This window comes from Scyliorhinus canicula, chromosome 7, assembly GCF_902713615.1.
Source record: "Scyliorhinus canicula chromosome 7, sScyCan1.1, whole genome shotgun sequence".
Lineage (NCBI taxonomy): Eukaryota > Metazoa > Chordata > Chondrichthyes > Carcharhiniformes > Scyliorhinidae > Scyliorhinus > Scyliorhinus canicula.
In genome coordinates, this window is record NC_052152.1 from 20,611,696 (window position 1) to 20,639,268 (window position 27,573).

At 49.9% G+C, this 27,573-nt stretch overlaps 1 protein-coding gene across 7 annotated transcripts in view; it reads right to left on the reverse strand.

Annotated features, from left to right (window-relative positions):
- The window catches only part of LOC119968770 (immunoglobulin superfamily member 5-like), a 93,174-nt gene extending 82,818 nt beyond the window's left edge, over positions 1-10,356 (reverse strand). For 3 of the 7 annotated variants that reach the window (XM_038801474.1, XM_038801481.1, XM_038801480.1), the window contains exon 1: positions 10,145-10,275. The gene's annotated coding sequence lies outside the window, so the exon portion shown is untranslated. Of the gene's footprint in view, positions 1-9,871; positions 9,927-10,144; positions 10,276-10,314 lie in introns of those variants that run through there. The other 4 variants (XM_038801476.1, XM_038801475.1, XM_038801477.1 and 1 more) reach the window with 3 other exon arrangements.
- Between the last annotated feature and the right edge of the window lie 17,217 nt (positions 10,357-27,573).

Sequence of the window (27,573 nt, forward strand, 5' to 3'; positions counted from 1 at the left end):
CCAAGTTACCACCAACACATCACCTGTTCCACCAGAGGCCCAAACATCCTGGACCACTGCTACACAAATATAAAACATGCCTACCGCTCTATCGCCCGCCCACACTTTGGCAAATCTGACCAGATCCTGGTGAATCTCCTCTGAATCATTTTTAGAGCAATCACATCCTTCCTATAATTGGCTGTGCTCCTGCTCCTGACTTATAAGCAAAAACTGAAGCAGGGGAAGCCGTCAAAGAAAGTCGTGCATTGTTGGTCTGAGGAATCAGATGATCTCCTATGGGACTGCTTAGAGTCAGTGGACTGGTCAGTATTTAAAAACTCTGCGACCAGCCTGAACGAGTATGCCACGACAGTAACTGACTTCATTAGTAAGTGTGTAGAAGACTGTGTGCCAAAGAACCAAATCCACGTGTTTCCCAACTGGAAACCATGGATGAACAGGGATATCCACTGCTTGCTGAAGTCTAGGTCTGAGGCATGTAAAATCGCCGGCTCCAAAGCACCCCTCTCTGATGAGCTCAACGCATTCTATGCACGCTTTGAATAAGAGGTCAGTGAGAGAAAACCCTGCACCCCAGAAGCCTCAGATGAACTTGTATCTGAGATCACCATTGCAGACATGAGAGCAGCCTTCTTGAAGGTCAACTCACGGAAAGCCACTGGCCCGGATGGGGTACCCGGACGGGCACTCAGGTCTTGCGCAGATCAGCTGGCGGGGGTATTCGCAGACATCTTCAACCTCTCTTTACAACAATCTGAGGTCCCTATCTGCTTCAAGAAGACAACCATCATCCATGTACCAAAAAATTCCAAGCAGCGTGCCTTAATAACTATCGTCCAGTGGCTCTGACATCCATCAGCATGAAGTGCTTCGAAAGGTTAGTCATGCACGAAACAACTCCAGCCTCCCGGATTGCCTTGATCCACTACAGTTTGCCTACCGCTGCAACAGATCCACAGCAGACACCATCTCCATGACCCTGCACTCTACACTGGAAAACCTAGATAACAAAGACACCTATGTCAGACTCCTATTTATCGACTACAGCTCAGCCTTCAACACCATCATTCCTACAAAACTCATCTCCAATCTCTGTGGCCTTGGCCTCGGATCCTCCCTCTGTGACTGGATCCTGAACGTTCTAATCCACAGGCCACAATCAGTAAGGATCGCCAACAACATCTCCACCATCATCCTCAACACTGGTGCCCCACAAGGCTGTGTCCTCAGCCCCCTACAATACTCCTTGTACACCTATGACCCTGTGGCCAAATTCCCCTCCAACTCGATTTTCAAATTTGCTGATGACACCACCATAGTGGGTCAGGTTTCAAACAATGACGAGACAGAGTACAGGAAGGTATCTGATGAACTGGTGCAACGACTATAATCTCTCCCTCAATGTCAACAAAACAAAGGAGATTTTCATCAACTTCAGGAAGCGTAGTGCAGAACATGCACCTGTCTACATCAATGGGAACGAAGTAGAAAGGGTCGAGAGCTTTACGTTTTTAGGTGTCCAGATTACCAACAACCTGTCTTGGTTCCCCCATGCCTACACTATAGTTAAGAAAGCCTACCAACAACTCTACTTTCTCAGAAGACTAAGGAAATTTGGCATGTCAGCTACGACCCTCACCAACTTCTACAGATGCACCATTGAAAGCATTCTTTCTGGTTGTATCACAGCTTGGTATGGATCCTGCTCTGCCCAAGACCGCAGGAAACTACAAAAGGTCGTGAATGTAGCCCAGTCCATTACACAAACCAGCTGCTCGTCCATTGACTCTATCTATAATTCCCGCTGCCTTGGAAAGGCAGCCAGCATAATTAAGGACCCCACGCTACCTGGACATACTCTCTTCTACCTTCTTCCGTCAGGAAAGACACCAAAGTTTGAGGTCACGTACCAACTGACTCAAGAACAGCTTCTTCCCTACTGCCATCAGACTTTTGAATGGACCTACCTCGTATTAAATTGATCTTTTCTCCACACCTTGCTATAACTGTAACATTATATTCTGCAGTCTCTCCTTCCTTCCTTATGTACGGTATGCATTGTTTATACAACATGCAAGAAACAATACTTTTCACTGTATACTAATACAGTGACCTTGACAGTAATAAATCAAATCAAAAGACAGCTTACCAAAAAAACCACTGCTTATCAATTTGAAACCCTTAACAGCCTCAATTACCTCTTCTTTCAGTCTGGCTTGGAAAGCACCTTCCGCATTGGTAAAGCCAGATGCAAAGGACGTAGTTAATACATCAGCCTTGCTGTCTTTTGTATTGATGGATTAGATGAAGGGGCCGAGTGTATGGTAGCTGGGTTTGGTGATGATGCAAAGATAAGTAGGAAAGTAAGAGGAAATAATGGGCGGAAATCTCCAATAATGGGGCTATGTCCCCACGCCCGCAATAAAACGCGCGTGAATCACTCTGGATTTACCTGGAGTAAGTCCAGGGTGATTCTGCGATTTGCAGGGGGCTAGCAGGGCCCCAAAGTGCTCCTCACAGATCCGACTGCAGGTACAGGGCCCTGCACCTCCGGCCGGAGGTCTGAGCATGCGCACGGCGCCGGCCTGTATCGGCCGCCCCGCGTGACATGGCCGACTCACACCGCAGACCGACACCAAGAAGATAGGCACGGCCCACATCGTGCGTGCCGCAGATCGGTGACCCCCGATCAATAGCCTGGCCGTCCTGGAGGCCCCCCTCCCTCCCCAGTGAATAAAGCCCCGACCCCCCACCAGAGCGGCCACGGACCGAGTCCGCAGCCGCCACGCCGAGTGCCTGCTGGGTGGAACCATGAGAGAACCACGCCGGCGGGAGCTCGGCCAACTGTGCTGGGAGAATTGCTGTGGGGGCCTTTTTCAATGCCCCCTGATCGGCGCTGCGTCGGCCACGCGTGCCCGATTGCCGGCGATTCTCCAGGGCCATCTCGGGTCTGATGCCCATTCTCCGCTCCCGCGCCGAGCGCGATTTTGGCACGGAGTCTCGGAGAATCCCGCCCAGGGATTTGGACAGGTTAAATGAGTGGGCGTAAATATTGGCAGGAAAGGTGAACTTGTCCACTTTGGGAGAGACTGCAGTACTCTGTTGTACAGAGGGACCTGGGTGACCTGTTACATGAATCCAAAAGAAGGTTAGTATGCAAATTCAGCAAGTGAGCGATTAGGACAGTGATGCACAATATATTACACAAAGACGAGAGTTGGATGCAATCGAGGCTTTATTACACTAAGATGTGTGGCCTCCTACAGCAGCTGGCAAAATGGCTGCTGCACAGGGAGCGCACATATTTATACTCCGCCTACTGGGCAGAGCCAGCAGGCAGGGAACTACCCCCGTACCTGTAGTGCAGGCCTAACCATAAAGCACCTACATCGACATCCCCTATATACAATATATACATCAGTGGTGACTACCACAGACAGCAAATTGAATGTTGCTGCAGCTGCACAGGGTCATTGTGAGACCACATGGTACTTTACAACAATAAGAACAGAAGCCGCTGGATAAACTCAGCAGGTCTGGCAGCATCTGTGCAGAGAGAGAAACCCAGTTAACGTTTCAGGTCCATGTGACCTTTCTACAGAACTGGACAGACTACTGTACAGTGTTGGTCTCCAAGAAAGAATAAAATTGCATTCAAAGCAGTTCAGAGGAGGCTCGCTTGACTGATTCCCGGGATGACCGGTTTATCTTATGAGGGAAGGTTCAACAGGTCGGGCCGATGCCCATTGGAGTTTAGAAGAATGAGAGGTGATCCTACTGAAACATGCCGGATCCTGAGTGAAGTCGACAAGGTGGATGTTGAGAGAATGTTTCCCCTTGTGAAAAAGTCCAGAAAATGAGGGTCTCCTATTTAAGATGGGGATGAGGAGAAAGTACTTTTTTCTCTCAGGGAGTCGTTAGTCTGTGGAATTTTCTTTCCCAGAAAGCATTAGAAGCTGGGACATTGAGACATTCAAGGCTTGAGTTGAACAGATTGGTGATAGGCAGTGGACTCAAGGTTAATGGGGGGCAGGCAGGAAAGTGGGGTTGAGACTGCAACCAGATCAGCCATGATCTGAAAGGATGGTGGAACAGGCTCGAAGGGCAGAAGGGCCTCTTGCTCCTAATTCTTGTGTTCCTGTGTGTTCACTTCTCCTCATATCATCCCTCTGTGCTTGAGATCAACTATTTCAGACTGTAATCTCTGTTCTCATTTACTCTTTCTTAGTTTGATTCTGGATGACAGTTCTTGGCTCATGATTCAGCATTTTCACGTTGACATCTCCTCTAAACCCGTCTTTTGTTTCCTTGCTTGACTCATTATCCCACCCCTTTTGACTTGGACCATAATCCCTCGTGTCATTCTGCCTCCTGCCTTCCTCCCGAACACAGACCTTTCGTTTTGTTTGTTTTCCTCCCCCTCCCCCTTTCCCTGCCTCTGTACATGCTGAGTACTTCTGACATATTCTATTTTTAAGTTCAGTGTTCCAACATCTGCTGCATTTTAATTTTGCAGTCCCATTCCTCAGTTTCCCCAGCGGAGCGATGCGTCAGGACTTTTCACCCCACCTCAAGGCATTAGTTTCTGAGCCTTGTCACCTGTAGCAACGACGCTGGAGCCACAAGCTAGGGCACAGGCCTGCAGTCAAGGTCGCCATGGTCCTTAACTTTCTCACAACGGGCTGCTTCAAGCCACCAACAGGTAACATCAATGACAATTTCCAGTTTGCTGGCCACGGTTGTGGGAGTGAGTGAGTGAGGGAGGGAGGGAGGGAGAGAGAATCACTGCTGCACCAGCACCAATGGAGATATCAAAATAAAAATCTGCCCTCTTCCTATGACAGAGCAATGCTGCACATCAGGAACACTGTAGTCATTTGGCCACAAACACCCATTCGGTCCATCGAGTCCATGCTGGCTCTCCATAGAGCAATCCAGTCTGTGTCGTTCCCCAACTCTACACTCATAGCTCTGCATGTTTATTTCCCTGAACTACCTCTCCAATTTCCTTCTGAAACCATTCATCGTCTCTGCTTCCACCACCCTCATTGGAGTTCTTGGTCATTACCACTCGCTGCACATTCCACCTTCCACCTTTTGTCCGGAATCTGAAATCCGAGCCTCCCAGTCCTTGTGCAGCTAATGGGAAGAGCTTTTATTTCTCAACATCAAAAGAGTGAGGGTTTAGGAGGTGTGACCAAACGCTTAGTCAAAGATTTGGGGTTAAAGGAGGGCCGTTAAGGAGGTGAGGGAGAGGGGGAGAAGAAAGGGCAGAATTCCAGCGAATGGGACCAAGGCAGCTGATGGCACAGTTGCCAATGATGGAGACAAGAGAATAATAGGATGTGATTTTTCCCACCCCGTTGAGTCCGGCGCCGATTCTGTTAAGCCGGTGTGCAAAGCAGAAGAGTCCCAAAACGGGTTTTGCACCAGGTGCCAAGCCGATCATGATGCACCCGACTTGCCAGGCCAGGCATGATCTGGACGAGATCCAGAAGGTTCATTTAAATAGGCACAGTCGTTTGAGGCCCCATCCTCCCTGTCACCAGCCTCACCCACAAGGCCTCACTTTAACACAGATTACTACAGGTCTCCACAAACAGAGACTAGTCTTGATGGCCACACCAGATGGCTCAGAGGTCATTGAAGCCCCATTGGTTGGCACTGCCAGGATGCCAGGTATGGGAGAGAAGGTGGCATAGTAGTATTGTCGCTGGACTAGTAATCCAGATACCCAGGGTAATGTACTAGGTCCCAGGTTCGAATCCCACCATGGCAGATGGTGAAATTCGAAAGCAATAAAATTCTGGAATTAAAAGTCTAATCATGACCATGAAACCAACCATTGTCAATGTTGTCAAAACCCATCTGGATCACTAATGTCCTTCAGGGAAGGAAATCTGCCATCCTTACCCGGTCTGGCCTACATGTGTCTCCAGACCCACACAGTGATGTGGTTGACTCTTAACTGACCCCACTGAGATGGTCTAGCAAGTCGCTCGGTTCAAGGGCAATTAGGGATGGGCAACAAATGCTGGACACAGCCAGCGACGCCCACATCCCAGAGTGCCAGGTTGGCAGTGTCAGGGCACTGCCAAGGGGTGTCACCTTAATGGGCCATGCCTATGACAGGTGGGAGGGTTGAAGGGGGGGCCTGAATGGGGGGACTGGAAGGAGAGTTTCTAAAGGTAAGGGGGGTTCTCAGCGACCTTATGGCAAGATCTGGGTGTGCAGGTCCACAGATCCTTAAAAGTGGCAGCACAGGTGGAAATGATGGTAAAGAAGGCATAGGACGGGGTATCAAGTATAAAAGCTCGGAAATTATGTTACAGTTATATAGAACGTTGGTTAGGCCACACTTGGAATACTGTGTCCAATTCTGGGCCGGGATTCTCCCGTACCCGGCGTGGCAGGGGGTCCCGGCGGGACGGAGTGGCGTGAACCACTCCGGCGTCGGGCCTCCCCAAAGGTGCGGAATTCTCCGCACCTTTAGGGGCTAGGTCCGCGCCGGAGTGGTTCCCGCTCCGCCAGCCGGCGCAAACGGCCTTTGGTGCCCGCCAGCCGGGGCCGAAAAGCCTTCGCCGGCCAGCGGAAGTCCGTGCATGCGCCGGAGTGTCAGTGGCTGCTGACGTCATACCGGCGCATGCGCAGGGTAGGGGGTCTCTATGCCCCCGCCATGGTGAAGGCCATGGCGGGGCGGAAGAAAAAGAATATACCCACGGCACAGGCCCGCCCGCCGATCGGTGTGCCCCGATCGCGGGCCAGGCCACCGTGGGGGCACCACCCGGGGTCAGATCGCCCCGCGCCACCCCCCCCCCGCCCCAGGACCCGCCTGCACCACCAATCCTGCCGGTACCAGAGGTGGTTTAAACCACGGCGGCGGGAAAGGCCTGTCAGCGGTGGGACTTCGGCCCATCGCGGGCCGGAGAATCGCCGCGGGGTGCCCGCCGACCGGCGCGGTGCGATTCCCGCCCCCGCCGAATCTCGGGGGGCGGAGAATTCGGGACACAGCGGGGGCGGGATTGACGCCGGCCCCGAGTGATTCTCCGACCCCCTGGGGGGTTGAAGAATTCCGCCCCTGGTCACCACACTAGCAGAAGGACACGGCGGCTTTGGAGAGAGTACAAAAAAGGTTTACCAGGATGTTGCCTGGTATGGAGGGTAGTAGCTATGAGGAGAGATTGAATAAACTGGGATTCTTCTCCCTAGAAAGACGGAGGCTGAGGGGCGACCTGATAGAAGGTTATAAAATGATTAGGGGTACAGATAGAGTGTGCAGTGGGAGGCTTTTTGCCAGGGCAGAAGTGACAATTACAAGGGGGCAGATGTTCAAGGTGAGGGGGATAGGTTCAGTGGAGATGTGCGGGGGATTTTTTTTTACACAGAGGGTTGTGGTGGCCTGGAATGCACTGCCAAGTGAGGTGGTTGAGGCAGATACATTAGCGACCTTTAAGACTTATCTGGATAGGCACATGAACAGACGGGGTATAGCAGGATACAGGCGATTCGTCTAGATAGGACACGTGATCGGCGCAGGTTTGGAGGGCCGAAAGGCCTGTTCCTGTGCTGTATTGTTCTTTGTTCTTTCTATGCTCATTTGGGTAGGTTGGGGAGGGGGGAATGCTTCGATGCCCATGAGGATGGGTGGGTGCGGAGTCAAGTTACCCTCATAGCTAAGTGGTGGAGGTAGGGGGGTCGAGGCACGCCTTGGGTCAAGTGGTTAATGATGGGAGGAGGTTACCCCTCCCCCCTCCGGGGTGGAGGGTTAAGGGTGTTGTCAATGTCTGTGGGAGGACACAATGCTGTGGGTTGAGTTGTGGTAGGCCCACAGCCTCACTTTGAGATCTGGACACCCTTTAGAAATGGCGCTCAATAGGTCGGCACAGTGGCACAGTGGTCGGCACTGCTGCCTCAGCTCCAGGGACCCGGGTTCAATTCTGGCCTCGGGTGACTATGTGGAGTTTGTACATTCTCTTTTTTTTAAATGTAGAGTACCCAATTATTTTTTTCAAATGAAGGGGACTTTAGTGTGACCATTTCACTGAGTCTGCACATCTTCAGGCTGTGGGGAGAATGTGCAAACTCCACACCGACAGTGACCCGGGGCTGAGATCTAACCCTGGTTCGCAGTGACCTGGGGCAGCAGTGCTAACCACTGAACCACCATGCAGCCCGGAGTATGTACGCTCTCCCTGTGTCTGCGTGGGTTTCCTCCGGTTGCTCCGGTTTCCTCCCACAGTCCAAAGGTGCAGGTTAGGTGGGTTGGCTATGTTAAATTGTACTTTAGTGTCCAAAAGGTTAGGTAGGGTTACTGGATTACAGGGATGGGATGGAGGCGTGGGCATAAGTAGGGTCTCTTTCCAAGGGCCAGTGCAGGCTCGATGGGCTGAATGGCCTCGTTCTGCATTGTAAATTTTATATTTCTGAGGAGATAAGGGTACGATTTAATGGGCTCGTCGTGTCCGACTTGGTGATGCGACAAGGGAGTTGAATCTCACGAGATTCGCGAGGCTTGAGACGCTGTGCAAGATTTAACAAAATCTCGCGAGACGTCGCGATCTGGATCTCACCTCGCTGTGCGCGATCCCAACTAACAGATTGAATTGAGCATTCGGCTCATTCAAATATGTCTATGCTGGATTCTCCCGGGGCCCGGGAACTAACAGTCTCGCCATGGCAACATTCAGCATGGTTTCACAAATGAATGGCACTGTCATGGTGCCAGTCTGGCAGTGCCAAGGTGCCCGGATGCCAGGTTGCCCCGTGCCAGGGATCAGGCCCGGGCATGCCTTGCCCTTAAGAGGTTGGGTGAGGGGGTTTCACATTCATGAACACCTCGAGTGATATGCTGGCTGGAGTGGGAGGGCACGGAGGCCACTGTGGGGATGCTGAGGGATGTTGAAAGGCAAAATGGTGCCCCGATCCGCAAATACTCTTCCTGCTCGCCGATGCAGGAAATGATGTAAGTGTGGCCTTGCCGGGGCGGTCATCACTGAGGTCAAACAAAACGGTAAAGTGCCATTAATTAGCAGAGTCGTTCTTAGCGCGGCAGCCATCAAGAAATGCTCGGCTATATGCACCCAAAACGAGACTGTTTCTGTCCTGTTAAATCGTGCCCTAAATGTGGGATTTACTAGTGAGAAACTCCCCAAGCTCCAAGAAAATGACTGTGTGGGTGAATACTGGTCTGGAATGCACCCCAAACACTCGGAGAGAATCACCCCACCACACCTGCTCAAAATTACACTTCGGGCGCGATTCTCCGGCATCGTTGCGCTCTTGCTCGAGCAAGGCGAGGCCGGTGAATATGGGAGAGGCCAAAAACGAGAACTTCACCGGGCGCCAAACCATTTGCGATGCCACCGACCCACTCCCCTCGGTCAGGATCTCACCGTAGCGCAGTGAGAAACTAATTATCACCACTTAAGCCCCATTTCCATACAATTAACAGGAGCCACCCCATATTCAATGGCTTCCCATAATTCAGCGGCCTCCCCGGCAAGTGGTCACGCTGGCGACGAGTAGTACTCCTTTTGAAAAACATGAACCTGGCGGAAGGGCTGCTGCGGGGAGCCGAGGAGCTGAGCAGCCATCTTTGTTGGGCCCATGGTACTCCCTGGCACAGCCGTCCACTTAGAGAATGGTTTCCCTACTTTTCAAAAATGGAGGCTCTATCTCTCTGATGCAAACAGACCAGTTGCCATTTTGGATAAATCTGTCTGGGTTTTTTTTTGATGCTACATTTTAATCTTAAACCAATGACATTTTCCCATTAGGTGTGGCAACAACCCATCTCTCTTTTATATTAAAGAGTTGACTGCCTCCTTGAACCAGTGGCGATTGCTGCAAAAGTAAATGTGCCTCACACCTGCGTGGAAGGCCTGAATGAGAGAGGGAAACTTTCATTCTTCCTAATCTTTCTCCAAGTGTCGACACAATGTTCCAGTAAATCACGAGAGAACTTCCCAGTCTTTCTCCCGGTATCGCAGGGAGCAGCAGAACTTGGACGTGAGCCCAAAACAAGAGCAGCTTTCCCAACTCACAGATCAGTGTGTGAAAGGGCCAAGAGACAAACAGTAACAGATTAACAATGGACAAACGGATATATCTTAGAAAATGTTTTTAAAATAATTAACCTTACCGAGGAAGATCTTCGAAAAGGAGCAAATTAACAGGCTTTCTCTGAAGGTGGCCAAAACTGAATGAATATAATTATTACCTCCTGTCAAACCGGCAATACATTTCTGACTGAGCTGAAGGCTAAAGCCTACAGAAACCAAATAAAGGTTTAATATCTAACCAGCTACTTACTGAGTACGTTGCACCTGTGAGTAAGCAGCTTTGTTCAGCCCCTCCCCATAGTTCAATGCAGCCAGTTGCTAAACTTCATATTGTTTTGAAAGAAGTCCAAAATGCACTGAGATTAACGACGCACTAGTGAAATCTAGAAAGTGCGTCCTTCTGAGCCAGTGATTTTAAAGGGACAGTTAACTGAGATTGGTAACGGGAAAACTGAAGCCATGGCCCACAATAATCAACTTTGACTGTTTCTCAGGCGCACAACGGACCACTCAACTACTGCCAACATTTGGAAAGTTTATTGAACCAGCTGCGGCACCCACTATAATAGTGCAGGAAATGATTATATTTTGCCGTCCAACCCTGGTGCTCTCAGGTTTATAGAGCTCTGCATATCTCAGCTGCAGAAGTAGATCGCGGCCGCCTTAGTAAAGCCACCAAAGCCTTTCTTCAACTCCTTGTAACATGGGGTGCTAGCTGCCGTGAGTGAGACTCTAGAGCTGAGGTAAATGTGGGAGTTTAAGAGAATAAATCTTAATCTTTTACCTTCTTAAAATCTAACACAAATTGCTGGTAATTGAAGGGTAGACATTTAAGCATATTATTATTATTATTATTATTATTATTATTAGACTAAGTGCTGACGCTGGGGCTGAATCAGTGGGTTTCCACAACAACAACATTGGCGCCGGCTCCGGACCAATTCATTAACAGTTAATGGGTTAGTACCAGCACCACGTGGAACACAATCGATTCCAATGCAAAACTGTCGGTTTCGCCCTGGTCAGGATTGGCACTCGAGAGGCTGACAAGCTGCACATTAGCACCCTACTCCTCACACACACTCACCCCACCCAATAAGATGGCACTGTTTGTGCTGGAGCGCGCCCTTCACGTTGATGGGTTTGCTGGGGCCGGGGGTACCGAGGGGAGTGGCCTGGGGGAACACCCATATGACTTGTGGCACTAAGTTCACAGTGGGCTGTCAGTGGTGTGCGCAGCCGAATGGCTGCCTTTCAGGCCGCAGCAATAATGTTTCTTGCCCGTGCACCCCGACCCTGCAGCTCATCTCCTGGCCACCCCCTCCGCTACTCCCCCCCAGCCCTGGCGGAAGACCTCCGACCAGCGGCACAAGTGTGAGCACACTATTGTGATGTTGGACACTTTTCGTATCCCCTCTCTATCCTTCAGCAACCACACCGCTTGTGTCCCGATTTTTAAAAACCGCAAGCGAAATTCGCCGTCAGTGATTCCTCTTGGCAGAGGCTGGTTTAGCACACTGGGCTAAATAGCTGGCTTTTAAAGCAAACCAAGGCAGGCCAGCAGCACGGTTCAATTCCCGTACCAGCCTCCCCGAACAGGTGCCCGAAAGTGGCGACTAGGGGCTTTTCACAGTAACTTAATTGAAGTCTACTCGTGACAATAAGCGACTTTCCAGGTGAATCCAGGTGAATACAGGGTCAGGGACAGCAATGATTTGTCAATGGCGTTTGCTATAAGTTCGGAGTAGAACGCATTGACGCCACTGCCGAGGCACCAGAAAATGTCAGACGCCCCACGCCGGCCACCATTTCTGCCTCACGCACGATTCTCTGCCCAATCGCCTTTCACAATTCCCGCGCTGCTGGCCACATAATCCCGCCCATGGTCTCCTCGTGGGTCAAGCCGGGGAATTAACTAGGGCAGTTAGTAACATAAAGAGGCTGAATATTATTTAAATAACAAAAAACTGAAGAAAACCAGGTAAGGTAAGGGTTCCAGCTTGTTAAAAAAAACTTGCCTTAGATTTATGCCCAATAGAAATTTATTTAAGAGTCCATTAACTAAAGGAATGGCAGGGAACTCAGTCCTGTTTATTGCACCGCCTGCAGCACGTGGGAATTCGTAGACGCTCCTTGCAGTCAGGACGACAACATATGCGGGAAGTGCCACCGATTTGACCAAGGCCAGCATGGTAGCATAGTGGTTAGCATAATTGCTTCACAGTTCCAGGGTCCCAGGTTCGATTCCCGGCTTGGGTAACTGTCTGTTCAGAGCCTGCATGTTCTCCCCATGTGTGCGTGGGTTTCCTCCGGGTGCTCCGGTTTCCTCCCACAGTCCAAAGATGTGCAGGTTAGGTGGATTGGCCATGCTAAATTGCCCTTAGTGTCTAAAATTGTCCTTAGTGTTGGGTGGGGTTACTGGGTTATGGGGTTACGGGGATAGGTTGGAGGTGTGGGCTTGGGTAGAGTGCTCTTTCCAAGAGCTGGTGCAGACTCGATGGGCCGAATGGCCTCTTTCTGCATTGTAAATTCTATATCTATACCTAACTTGAGTTCAGAGTTTCAGAGCTTGAATGTCGGCTGTTGCATCTGCGTGGCTGAGAGTCATGTGCAAAGCACATTTTTAGATGTCGTCATCCGCAGCTTAAGGAGGTGCAGGCAGAGAGGGAATGGGTGACCACCAGCCAGAAGAAGGAGGGAGATAGGTCATTGGAAAATCCCCAGGGCCATCTCACTCAAGAACCATTTTTCTGCATTGGAAAATGGCAGGAGTGACGGTTCCTCTGGGGAGCCAGAGCAAAGTTCGCGGCACTATGGGTGACTCAGCTGCGCAAGGGGGAAGGAGTAAGGGTAGAAGAGCAATAGTGGCAGGAGTGATAGTGATGGGTGTAGACCAGCGTTTCTGCAGCCACAGATGTGACTCCAGGATGATCTGTTGCCTCCCTGGTACCATGAATATTGTCCCTGAACGGCTGCAGGGCATTCTGAAGGGGAGGGCAAACATTCAGTGGTCATGGTTCTCATTTGTGCGAATGACATAGGTAGAAAGAGAGGTGAGGTCCTGCAGCAGGAAATTAGGGAGCTAGGTGCCATATTGAAAATAAGGATCTCAAAGGCTGTAATCTCTGGATAACTCCCAGTGCCATATGCCGGTGAGCGTAGGAATAATAGGGCAGAGCAAATCAATGTATGGCTGAAGAGATGGTGAAGGAGGGAGGGCTTTAGATTGCTGAAACACTGGGTTTGTTCCTGGGGAAGGTAGGACATGTACAGGTTGGATGGGTTGCACCTACCCAAAATGGACTTGCATCCCATTTTTGCTAGTGTTGTTGGGTGGGGTTTAAATTAATTTGGCAGGTGGATGGGGTATGGAGTGGAGGTCACGTAGCAAGTGGTGCACAGCCAAATATAGAAGAAAATCCAAGTCAGTTGGGAAGGCAGATAGATTATTAGCAAGTTAAGGCACAAAGGAGTAGTATGGTTAGGCTGCATGACACTTATTTTAATGCAAAGAACCTTGTGAGTAAGGCAGATGCGTTGAGGGTGTTGATTAACACATTGAAATATGAGATCGTTGCTATCAGGGAGACAGGGTTGAGGGAGAGGCAGGACTGGTAGCTCAATATTCCGGGGTAGAGAATCTTTAGATAAAATGGGGGAGCTGTAAAAGAGGAGGTGGTGTCGCAATATTGATCAACAAGTCAATTACTGCAGGAAGGAGGGATAATAACTGAGAAAGTTTCTCAAATTAGGCCATATGGGTAGAACCTAGAAACAAAAAGGGGGCAATCACATTGCTGGAAGTGTGCCGTTGGCCCCCAAACAGTCAGGGAGAGTTAGAAGGGCAGGTGGGTGGACATGTCTCTCAGGAATGTAAGAATAATAGAGTAATAATAGGAGAGGATTTCAACTTCTCCGATATCAACTGGGATGGTAAAAATGTGAAAGGCTTAGAGGTGGCGGAATTCTTAAAATGCACCCAGGAGAGCTTTATGCCAGTATTGTGGAATGCCCTACAAGAGACAGGGCTGTCCTTGACCTAATTTCAGGGAATGAATCTGGGCGAATAGCAGATGTTTCAGTGGGGGAGCATTTTGGTGACAGTGATCATAACTCAGTAAGATTTAAGGTTGTTGTGGAAAGGGACAAAGGTGAACCAGAAATAAAGGTTCTGAATTGAGGGAAGGCCAATTTTAGTACAGGATCTGGTTAAAGTCGAGTGGGAGCAGGTACTTGTAGGAAAATATACATCAGAGCAGTGGGATTCATTTAAAAAGGAAATAGAGAGAGCACAGGGCCAACATGTTCTTATAAAAATGAAGGGTAAGAGCAACAAGTCCAGAAAGCCCTGGATATTGAGGGATATCCAGGGTTGGATAAGAAAAGAAAGGCAGGCTCATGGCTGATACAGAGTACAGAGAGTGTAGGGGGTTACTTAAAAAAGAAATTAGGAGAGCAAAGAGGGGGAATAAAACACTGGGGGGTAATCTAAGGGAAGGATAGTCAGCATGGATTTGTCAAAAGGAGATCTTCGCCCCGATTTAGCAACTTCGTCGCACCCGTCTTGGTGTTGGGCGAGGCCATTAAATCTCACGGGAAGCCGCCTCGAGAATTGCGACGCCTGAAAGGCCTCACGAGATTTAATAAGATCTCGCAAGTTGACACGGTCTGGGACTCACTCTCACTGGGAGTGATCCAGAGCTGTACCGTGTAGAGCAGCACGGTAACACAGTGGTTAGCATTGCTGCTTCACAGCGCCAGGGGCCCAGATTCAATTCCCGGCTTGGGTCACTGTCTGTGCGGAGTTTGCACGTTCTCTCCTTATCTGCTTGGGTTTCCTCCGGGCGCTCCGGTTTCCTCCCACAAGTCCTGAAAGATGTGGGGCTGGATTCTCCGCTTTTGGGACTATGTCCCCACCCTGTCGGGAAAACCGTGGTCTTTTACGCCAGGAAAACTGGCATCGAAAGGTCACAGATTCTCCGTTTTGCTGGGGACTAGCGGAGAGCCATTGTAGAGATCACAACTTTAGCAACCGATATGGCTGGTCCCGGGGATGGAGGGAGTTTCTTATGGGGAGAGGTTGAGTAGTTTGGCCTGTACTCATTGGAGTTTAAAATAATGAGCGGTGACCTGATTGAGATATATCGGATTCTCAGGGGGTTTGACAGTGTCAATGCTGAGAGGATATTTCCTCTTGTGGGACAGTCTAGGACCAGGCACCATAATCAAAGAGTAAGGGGCATTTAAGGCAGAGATGAGGGGGAATTTCCTCTCTCTGAGGGTAGAGAATCTGTGGAATTCTTTACCGCAGAGAGCTGTAGAGGCTGGGTCGTTAAATATATTCAAGGCTGAGAGACAGATTTTTAATCAGTAAGGGAATCAAGGGTTATGCAGATAAGGCGGGAAAGTGGAGTTGAGGATTCTATCAGACCAGCCATGGTTCATTGAATGGTGGAGTAGACTCGATGGACCGAGTGGCCTACTTCCGCTCCTACGTCTTATGGGCTTTCAACTGCTGGATGCCTATTTATCACCTGAAAAAATAGTTATTGAAGCACTCAAAATTGGCATGACCGCTTTGGTTGTGTCATTAGTGCCCACTTACCCACCAGGTGAAAATTTATTTTGTTGTTGTAGGTAGACCACCAGTCCAGAACAGGTGGGCATCTATTTAAATAAATAAACCGGGATCCAAGGAGGAGATCATGGAACGCAATGATACTCACAGGAGGAGCTTGCATGATGTGGCCAAACAGGTTGATAACCAGCTTGCCAGCTCTTCCAATATGCCTGATGGCAGGCGGGAAAAATGGGAAGTTTTCCTGGTTAGGCAACGGCAAATAACTGCAGTACGTTTTGAAGCATTATCAGGGACCAATCCTCAGAATTCCATGCTTGCCAACATCCTCTCAGGGCATGGTCTCTGAACGAGGAGGAGGCCGTTTGTAGTGTTTCATTAATCTTCCATAGGATCTGGTCATCGGAGACAAAGCTAACATTTGTTGCCCAGGCCTAATTGCCCTTGAACTATGTAGTTTGCTCGGCCATTTCAGAGGGCAGTTAAGAGTCACTCACATTGCTGTGGGCCTGGAGTCACATGTAGGCCTGACCAGGTAAGGTGAGGAGATGTCTGGGTTTGGCCAGGAGAGTTTGGATTGTTCACTGAGCACCCCAGTGTCCTGATTATTTTTCACAGATTGCTCAAATATCCGAGTTTCCATTCATTCATTTCAAATTCCGCAGATTGCCATGGTGGGATTTGAACCCGTGACCCCTGGCATTAGCCTGGGCCTCTGGTGTACTCGCCCAGTGATATGACCGTGACACCAACATGCCCTCCAAACAATTCACAAGTTCAAACAGGAGGAACATGCCCCTGGCGTCAAAGAGTATGACTAGTGCTCCTGACAGACTGAAGGCTACTAGACCCAGGAAGCTTTCAAATATTTTCCTTAGAATCCCTACAATGCAGAAGAGGCATTTGGTCTATCACTTCTGCACCGGCCCTCAGGATGAGCACCCCACCTAGGCCAACAACCCCACCCTATCCCCGTAACCCCACACATTGATCATGGCCAATCCACCTAACCTGCATCTCTTTGGACTGCAGGAGGAAACCGGAGCACCCGCAGGAAACCCACGCAGACACGGGGAGAATGTGCAAACTCCACACGGTCACCCAAGGCCGGAATTGAACCCGGGTCACTGGCGCAGTGAGGCAACAGTGCTACCTAATGTGCCATTGTGCCGCTCTTTACCACTCCCAGCAGCAATGATCCTACTCCTCCTGATCCATTAAAGCATCTTAGCCTGCAACAAGCTAGTCCGAAGCCCCTCCTGACCTGACTACCATTTCTAGGCAGACCTGACAATTAAGCCAGGGAGCTGGTTGGTTTCAAGCCCTCACAAGGTTGGTGAGCTGCGCTTGGAGCTTGGCATCCACAGACCCTCAGTGCTGTGATTAGAGGACCTGCAGCCTCTTAACAACACCTGCATTTTAACTTTTGCCCCCCTCCCCACCCCCACCTCGTGACAATCCATCAGCAGAGGGCAGCACACACATTAAATTCCTATGGTACGGTTGGCATCACATCTACCCTCCTAGCTATTTAGCAGTTGTGTAACAACATTAATCAGCAAAAAAAGGATATTCAAGGAATTATGCTTCGGGAGTGTATTTTTCCCAGCAACTGCCTGTGTCTTAATGGATTCACAGCCTTATTCTAGGATGCTGTGGAGATGCCGGCGTTGGACTGGGATGGGCACAGTTAGAAATCTTACAACACTAGGATCACTCACCTGATGAAGGAGCTGCGCTCCGAAATCTAGTGACTCCAAATAAACCTGTTGGACTTTAATCTGGTTTTGTGAGAAGGATTCTAGGATGACACGGCAGCACGGTGGTTAGCACTGTTGCTTCACAGCGCCAGGGTTCCAAGTCCGATTCCTGGCTTGGGTCACTGTCTCTGTGGAGTGTGCACGCTCTCCCTGTTTCTGCATGAGTTTCCTCCGGGTGCTCCAGTTTCCTCCCACAAATCCCGAAAGACGTACTGTTGGGTAATTTGGACATTCTGAACTCTCCCTCCGTGCACCCAAACAGGCATCTGGGGGCTTTTCATAGTAACTTCAGTGCAGTGTTAATATAAGCCTACTTGTGACAATAAAGACTATTCTACTATATAATAGGTTGAATTTCAATTTGGGGTGTTGAGCTTCCTGCCGAGATATAACGAGAAAGCAACGGAACAGAAGGATTATCAGGTTGTGAGGTTTACCAGATATGCTCAAACCAAACACATATTCCATCCCGTCTCCATGGGTACGGTCAGCTTCGTCCCATCCTCACCTCCCACATGAGAACGCACAGCCAGTTTTTCTTGCTTGCTGCCACTATCCAATTAATGGATACAGTGGCCTGGATGCAACTGGAGAAGGGGAGGCGGTAGCTTAGTGGCATTTGTCACTGGACTAGTAATCCAGAGATCCGGGGTAATACTCTGGGGTCCCGGGTTCGATTCTCATCACACATTTGGGTGCTTTGATGAACAGCCAAAGCTTTCATTGCTACTGCTGGTGAACTGGGAAATGCAAAGTTCAAAAGAAAATAACCAAAGTTGCATACGTCATAGAACATAGAACATAGAACAGTACAGCACAGAACAGGCCCTTCGGCCCTCAATGTTGTGCCGAGCCATGATCACCCCACTTAAACCCACGTAACCCCGTAACCCAACAATCCCCCCATTAACCTTACACTACGGGCAATTTAGCATGGCCAATCCACCTAACCCGCACATCTTTGGACTGTGGGAGGAAACCGGAGCACCCGGAGGAAACCCACGCACACACGGGGAGGACGTGCAGACTCCACACAGACAGTGACCCAGCCGGGAATCGAACCTGGGACCCTGGAGCTGTGAAGCATTGATGCTAACCACCATGCTACCGTGAGGCCCCATGCATCTTGGCTGGCTGAGGCAGTGCGATACTGCTGGAGCTGCAATCTTCCAGGCCCGTCTGCTCTTATCAGTGGATGTAGACGATGCCATGGCACCATTTTGAAGAAGAGCCATTTCTCCTCCGTGTCCCGGCCAATATATCTCCGTCCGCTCATTTTACTGAAAGGTATTATCTGGTTACTGTTGTGACTGTCACCGCTGTTTGTGGGAGCTTGCTGTACATCAATTGATTGCTGCATTTCCACACAGGACAATGGTGACTACACTTTAAAAGTATTTAACTGACTGTAAAATGCTTTGAGATATTCTGTGGCCATAAAATTAATGCTTGTCATTCTATCCAATAAAAACAAAGTAAGCTTTGCGTACAAGCGTGTAACTGGTTTTATTCACAATGCTTTAAAATGTCTCCTCCATGTTTCAGCTCCAGCTTCCAGCCCTTTCCGTCGCTTTGCTTACTTTCCTCTGAGTCCACACCCAGGTTTAACCATCGAGTACAGTGAACATCATCAGCAATCACTGAGGCAATGGTGTAGTAGTGTTGTCACTGGTCTAGTAATCCAGAAACCCAGAATAATATTCTGGGGAAAATTGATGTGCAGAGAGATCTGGGAGTTCAGGTCCATTGTACCCTGAAGGTGGCAACGCAGGTCGATAGAGTGGTCAAGAAGGCATACAGCATGCTTGCCTTCATCGGACTGGTTATTGAGTACAAGAGTCGGCAGGTCATGTTATAGTTGTATAGGACTTTGGTTAGGCCACATTTGGAATACTGTGTGCAGTTCTGGTCGCCACGTTACCAGAAGGAAGTGGATGCTTTAGTGAGGGTGCAGAGGAGGTTCACCAGGATGTTACCTGGTATGGAGGGTGCTAGCTATGAAGAAAGGTTGAGTAGATTAGGACTGTTTTCATTGGAAAGACAGAGGTTGAGGAGGGACCTGATTGAGGTCTACAAAATTATGAGAGGTATGGACAGGGTGGATAGCAACACGCTTTTTCCAAGTGTGGGGGTGTCAATTACAAGGGGTAACGATTTCAAGGTGAGAGGGGGAAAGTTTAAGGGAGATGTGCGTGGAAAGTTTTTTACGCAGAGGGTGGTGGGTGCCTGGAACGCTTTGCCAGCGGAGGTAGTAGAGGCGGGCATGATAGCATCATCTAAGATGCATCTGGACAGATATATGAACGGGCGGGGAACAGAGGGAAGTAGATCCTTGGAAAATAGGCGGCGAGTTTAGATAAAAGATCTGGATCGGCGCAGGGAACATTATGTCACATCTCTCCTCCACCCCACCTAGGATTGTGGTGAGCGCTCCCTCCGGGCACTTTGGAGCTGTTTTCCTAGCAGCCATCCTCCTGACTGGACTTGGAACAAGTGTTGGATAGATGTTTAAATAGAGCTCCCCCCCCCCCCCCCCCCCCCCCCCCCCCGCCCCACCATAGCTGTTGTGGTTCCAGCATCCGACCAACAGGTGGTGCGAGTATGCAGGGTCGTGACACGGACACACCATGTGTTCCAGAGGAAGGTGTTAGTAAGGAGTGCGTGGCAGTCGCATCTTTGAGTAGCTCCGTAGTATCTTAGTGTAAGGTAGTGTTAGACGGTTATTTCCAACTGTATTAATCTGAGACATTTTAATATAATAATCTTTATTGTTACATTAACTCTGCAATGAAGTTACTGCAATGAAAATCCCCTCGTCGTCACTTTCCGTCACCTGTTCGGGTTCACAGAGGGAGAATTCAGAATGTCCAATTCACCTAACAACACACCTTTCGGGACTTGTGGGAGGAAACCGGAGCACCTGGAGGAAACCCACGCAAACACGGGGAGAACGTGCAGACTCCGCACAGACAGTGACCCAAGCTGGGAATCGAACCTGGGACCCTGGAGCTGTGAAGCAACAGTGCTACCCACTGTGCTACCGTGCTGCCATTTTGTTAGTGTAGTGTTAGTAATAAATAACTTTGTTTACAAAACAAAGTCTAATGTTCTTTGTGCACACTACAGTATCAAGATTCAACATCAACCCAATCAAAGAACATTACGCCAAAATAATATTCATCCATCTGAACGTGACCACGTTTCCGTGTTGCAGCTAAGCATCAGCACCTTCCATTTTGCTGAACTAAGTGACAATCCAGATCATCTGCTGAGTTGCTTGGGCGGGGCTTTGAGGACACGATGCTCTGTCTCAGAGATGGGGGTCTCGCCAACTCAGTCAGACTGTTACCCAAGGGCACAGAGTAAATGCTTATGAATAAAACTTACTCTGCTGAGCTCAAAATTGAATCAACCCATTGCTACAGACCTTTGCAGTCACGTATTAGAGTTTCAAAAAGAACGATGGATGATGGTGAGACAAGGGGTTCACCCAGAAGAGTCAGGATCCCTGTCAGAACCAATATCTCAGGGAAGAAAAGGATGAAGGTGCTGGAGTTTCGGGAGGCCCTGGCGTATCTGTTTAAACTGCACCAGGCTGCTGGCTGGGAAATCAATGTTAAATTACTGAGCAAACACTCTTGTTTGATGTGCGATGGAAGTCTGAATTTATTGAAGGACACAAGAAAGTTCAAAGCCAGCCATGTCCTATTAAATAAAAATGTGTGCCCGACGTGCATCCGTGATTTGGAAAGTCAAGCACGGAAAAAGGAAAAGCTGATGAAATGATTGCCTTTCAGACTGGCAAAATGGAGACAGGGAGAGCAATCCCATTGAAAAAGAGATTAGAATAATAGTGTTCTGCCTACTTCACTAATTAGCAAAGCCGTAGTTTGTATAGAAGACCTGGACTTGACTGAACTTGGTGACGTTGGCACAGAAATTTGCAATTAACTTTGAAGTCACAGTGTGCACTATTAGTAACAGACGAGTTAAGCTTAGTGCATTAACAAACACACTGACACTCATTCTTCTGTTCTTTATTTTAGCAAATGCACCAGATTTTGATTTATAAAAGTTAAGGCCTCTATTCAAATGGCAGATAGAGGAATTTCATACACACAAGCCAATCTGTTAGTTATTAATACCACACAAAGCGATTTCAGCCTGCAAGTTTCATATAAATTGGCAATTTAAACATTATTCCAAAGCTTATTTTATCTTCACACCAAGCTCTTGCAGTTGAAGGATTTCCAAAGCTCGAATCGAATTGTTTTGACCCTCTCCCTGCCGGAGAAAACTATCCATTGAATTCTCGCGTCGCCTATTTTTTCACCACACGTAGGTTTTGAGTTTATCACGGTTGAATTTAATTTACCGACGCTCTGCCCAATTGCTCGACTTATCTAAATGTATTTACAATCGCAGAACTGCACGAACGAAGAGACAGATAAAGGCAAAATAATTTTTATCAAGCACAGAAAAGGCCATTCAGCCCATCGAACTTTTGGCAGCTCTTTGAAAGAACAATCCCATTACTTCCACCCTTGCTTCTTTCTCCATTGAAATGTAAGATTTTTCCCCTTTGAGTAAGTTCCCAACGTTATTCAGTGTTTCAATGTATGTGGGGCCCGATTGCTTGTAGTGTGTCTACACAGTTTCGACACCTCTTGATCCCAGCAGTTGCAAGCCCGATGCTGCCCTCTAGTGATCACCTCTCTGTCATTTCAGTGGAAGGCAATGTATCCTGGTGCAGACAGGTATACAGAAAGTTATCGCTCTGGTTCCACCTGGCTTCAGTGACCAGAGTTTCCAGCACCTAGGGTGGAATGTAATGTAGGCGACTGAAGTGGCCAGTGGTGGGTCTTCCCCTAGACCAAAGGCCCGAGAGGTGGGAAGAGAGGAGGTCGCAAATCCTGCCACTTGAGAGCCATTTGGTAGCTGGCAGCTATCTATTAATAATACTAATAGTCTTTATTAGTGTCGCACGTCGGCTTACATTGACACTGCAATGAAGTTACTGTGAAAATCGCTAGTCTCCACACCACGCCGCCTATCCGGGTACACTGAGGGAGATTTCAGAATGTCCATTTCACCTAACAAGCACGCCTTTCGACACTTATGGGGGGAAACCGGAGGAAACCCACACAGACACAGGGAGACTCACCAAGTCTCCTTAGGCAGCACCTTCCAAATCCGCAACCTCTACCACCTAGAAGGTCAAGGGCAGCAGACACATGGGAGCACGCCCACCTGCAAATTCCCCTCCAAGTCACTCGCCATCCCGATGTGGAACTATATCGATGTTCCTTCAGCGCCGCTGGGGCAAAATCCTGGGATTCCCTCTCTAACAGCACTGTGGTTGTACCTACACCACTTGGGCAGCAGCAGTTGCAGAAGACAGCTCACCAGCACTTTCTCAAGGGCAGTTAGTGATGGGCGATAAATGCTGACCTACATATTCACATCTACATCCCATGAAAAGGATCCCTGAGGGACACAGTGAGTGAGGATGAGATGGGTGTCATGGGGTAAGGAGCTGTGGGTTGAGAGGGGATAGCTTGTTTTGTGGATTTCCCTCCTGAATGCCTGTGCTGGCAGGATGAGTCAATCAAGTAGATCTTAATTTGTTACTTAAGAGCCTCAAGTAACAGTCAGGGTGAATGGCCATTCATGTGCCTTCCCACCTCAGGCTTAACCAGGGTAGAGGCAAAAAGGCTATGGGGTCCCCACCCAGCACCCTCCAGCCTGATTAAATGCTCCAAACACACCAGGGGGGTGGCAAATCCACCCATAGAGTCATTATAGCACAGAATGAGGCCATTTGGCCCTCTGAGTCTTTGCTGGCTCTCTGCAGGGCAACCCAATCAGCTCCACTCCTCTGCTCTATCCCCATAGCCGTAACTTCCATTCATTTTTTGGGTTTACGGAGATTCTCCGCCGCACGTACATGTTGAGGTGATGCGGACGTCCCGACACACAGACGTGTGCGCTGAAAGCATGCCACGCTTAAACTACCAACCCATTTTATTTTACCATTTTTCTGGAAGCACTATGGTGAACCGGCTGAATTAAAGATCCAGGGACTGCGCTAACCTGGCCGGCTTGCCCCAACGTTCAGTAAGTTTTTACGCTTTTTATTTGCACTTTTTTCCTCTGTTCACAATCATGGAGTACAGGCTGGAGACATCGGGAGCCTTTTTTGGTCAGTTAATGTTTTAGAATATCAGTGTTCAATGTTTATAAATATGTTTAAAATGCAAATAAAGTAATTTTTATTCACTTTGAATTGTCATGAGGCTGCTAATTCCTTTAAAAAGTGAGTTTGGGGACTTCCGGTTGCGGCTATGCGGAGCTAAGCCGCACGTTCGGCAGCTCCCGCCAGGAACGGACTTTTGGGCTCTTTTAAGAGCCCCCAGCGGTACTTGCTCGACGGTTCCCGACGTGGGAAGGTGTCTGCAGTGGATCCCCAGTGGTCTATGGTCTTGACCAGGAGTGGGGCCAGCAAAATAGCGGTGGCAGCGCCTAAGAAAAAGCGGGGGAAGAAAATCAAGATGGCGGCCTGCGGAGGCCTCGAGGAATGGAGGCAGTGGGCGCAGGTGCAGCAGGAGACTCTCCAGGGATGTTTTCAGGAGCTTAAAGTGGAGCCGCTGGACTCGCTGAAGGCGAATGCAGACAAGCTGATTGATGGAACCATCAATTCTACGGACACGTGCTTGTAGGATTAGAATAGTGGTTTTAATATACTTACAACAGAGCCAGCCTTTTTGCCGTTGAAGTTTTGATGAACTGGCTGGCTGGCACTGTGGCACGGATCTTTATACAGCAGCTCCAGGGGGAGGAGTTCTGGGCGGAGCCAAGGGGGAAACCCAGTACAAACTCTCACGTACTCCCAGAGCTACTCCCCCTAGTGGTCAGGTAGCGCCATTGCACTTACAATATCGGTACGTATATATAATGGAACAGAGTGACATTGGTAACTTAACACCGTGTGAATCTCATTCACCACATTAACCCCCGTAAAATAAATCAAGTCCGGCGGGGGTGGTGGCTCACAGAGTTAGTCTGTCCGGTGGACGAATTGTTCGTTGCGATCTGCGGAGCACCGGGGTTGCAGCCTCTTGCGGTGGCTGGGTGGGTGTTGAGAGCTGGGGTACGATGGCAGACTCCGGGGCGGGTCTCGTCCGAACTTCATACACCTCTGTCTCGACCGGCGACTGGGGGTGCTGGGGGCGGGCTGGTGCTGGCACGTGGAACTGGTGGGGCGAGCTTGCAGAATCGGGGGCGCGAGGGGGCGGCAGCATAGGGAACGGGGTAAGGGGTTCCTCAGCGGGGGTGGGGGGGCTAGATCCAGCGGGTGCCAAGTCCCGAAGGGATACTGTGTCCTGGCGACTGTCCGGGAACTCCACAAATGCGCACTGTGGGTTGGAATGGAGGAAGCGCACCTTTTCAACAAGGGGGTCGGTTTTGTGCGCCCTGACGTGCTTCCTCAGGAGAACCGGGCCTGGTGTCCTCAGCCACGCCGGAAGTGAGACCCCCGTGGTAGTGCCCCTCGAAAAAATGAAGAGCCGCTCGTGAGGGGTTTGATTTGTCGCTGTACAGAGGAGGGATCTAATTGCGTGGAGCGCATCTGGGAGGACTTCTTGCCATTGGGAGACCTAGAGTTTTCTAGACTGGAGGGTCAGTAGGACGGTCTTCCAGACCGTCGCATTCTCCCTCTCCACCTGCCCAGTCCCCCTGGGGTTGTAGCTGGTAGTCCTGCTCGAGACGATGCCCTTGTCGAGCAGGTACTGACGCAGCTTGTCGCTCATAAAGGACAAACTCCGGTCGCTGTGCACGTAGCTGGGGAAGCCAAACAGGGTGAAGACACTATGCAGGGCCCTAATGACTGTGTGGGAGGTCATGTCTGGGCATGGAATGGCAAAAGGGAATCGGGAGAACTCATCGATGATGTTGAGGAAATAAATGTTCTTGTTAGTGGAGGGGAGTGGCCCTTTGAAATAGATCGCAAGGCGTTCAAAGGGCCTAGAAGCCTTGACCAGGTGGTCCCTGTCTGGTCTATAGAAGTGCGGTTTGCACTCCGCACAGATCGGGCAGTCCCTGGTGACCGCTTTTATATCCTCGTTGGAGAAAGGCAGGTTTCGGGCTCTGATGTAGTGGGCGAGCCGGGTGACCCCTGGATGGCAGAGGTCATCGTGGATGGCTTTCAGACGGCTGATCTGCGCACTGGCGCATGTCCCGCGGGATAGGGCATCTGAGGGCTCGTTGAGCTTCCCCGGTCGATATTTAATATCGTAACTACAGGTGGAGAGTTCGATCCTCCACCGAAGCATTTTATCGTTTTTTATTTTGCCCCTTTGCGAGTTGTCAAACATAAAGGCAACCGATCATTGGTCGATGATGAGGGTGAACCTCCTACCTGCGAGGTAGTGCCTCCAGTAACGAACATCCTCCACGATGGCTTGTGCTTCCTTCTCGACTGAGGAGTGTCGGAGTTCTGAAGCGGATAGGGTATGGGACAAAAATGCAACGGGCCTCCCTGCCTGATTTAAAGTGGCTGCTAGAGCTACCTCTGAGGCGTCGCTCTCAACCTGAAAGGGAGTGGATTCATCCACCGCCCGCATGGCTGCTTTGGCGATGTCCTCCTTGATGCAGCTGAAGGCCTGGCACGCCTCAGCTGACAGGGGAAATCGTGTGGCCTTAAAGAGTGGGCGGGCTTTGTCCGCATATTGAGGGACCCACTGGGCATAGTATGAAAAGAACCCCAAGCACCGTTTGAGGGCCTTGGGGCAATGGGGGAGGGGGAGTTCTAAGAGGGGGCGCATGCGGTCCAGGTCTGAGCCCAGGACTCCGTTCTCCACAACATAGCCGAAGGTGGCCAGTCTGTTTGTGCGGAAAACGCATTTCTCTTTGTTATAAGTGAGGTTTAATTTCTGTGCCGTTTGGAGAAAACGGTGGAGGTTGGCGTCGTGGTCCTGCTGGTCATAGCCGCAGATGGTAACATTGTCCAAATTCGGAAACGTGGCCTGCAGCCCGTACTGGTCCACCATTCGGTCCATTGCTTGTTGGAACACCAAAACCTCGTTAGTGACGCCGAAGGGAACCCGGAGGAAATGGAGGGCCGTGCGGCACAGGCCTGGGGGAGTTGTTGGTCGGGGGCCCACGATGAGGTCGCGGGGTCCGCGGGAAACGAGTTGAGGCTGCGGAAGGAGACTTCCATAGTGGTAGCAGCCTCCACAGTAGTATCTAAGTCCTGGGCCCCCTTTTCCAGCAGTCTTTGGCGCACATAGTTCGATCTAAGGCCCGCCACGAAAACGTCCCGCACAGCAAGCTCCCTATGTTCAGCCGCGGTAAGGGCCTGATAATTACAGTCATTAGAGAGATTGTTCAGTTCACGTGCAAATTCGGCTAGCGTTTCTGTAGGCTGCTGACAGCGAAGCGTAAACACGTGGCATGCATATAACTCGTTAATGGGCCTAACGTACATTTTGTCCAATATTGCCAGCGCTGCGGTGTAAGAACCGGCCGGATTTAGCTGTGTGGAGATTCTGTGGCTTACCCTCGCGTGCAGTAGGCTGAGTTTTTGTTCCTCCGTTGTTTCAGCGGTGCTGGCTTCTGCCAGGCAGGCTTTAAAACATCTCAGCCAGTGGGAGAAAATTTATTTAGCCTCTGCATCCTGCGGGTCGAGTTCTAGGCGTCCGGGCTTGAGGGCTGCTTCCGTGATTTACTTCGACTGTTTCGTAAGTATATTAAATTGATGGAACCATCAATTCTATGGACAAGTGCTTGTAGGATTAGAATAGTGGTTTTAATATACCTACAACAGAGCCAGCCTGTTTCCCGTTGAACTTTCGATGAACTGGCTGGCTGGCTCTGTGGCACGGATCTTTATACAGCAGCTCCAGGGGGAGGAGTTCTGGGTGGAGCCAGGGGGGGAGCCCAGTACAAACTCTCGAGTACTCCCAGAGCTACTCCCCCTGGTGGTCAGGTAGTGCAACTGCACTTACAAAATCGGTACGTATATACAATGGAACAGAGTGACATTGGTAACTTATAACACCGTGTGAATCTCATTCACCACACTGATGGCGACGCAGGCAGCCCAAGGGGTGGAGATCCAGGAGCTCCGACAACAAGCCTCTGAAAGAGAGATTGAGGCCGTGGCCATCGCGGT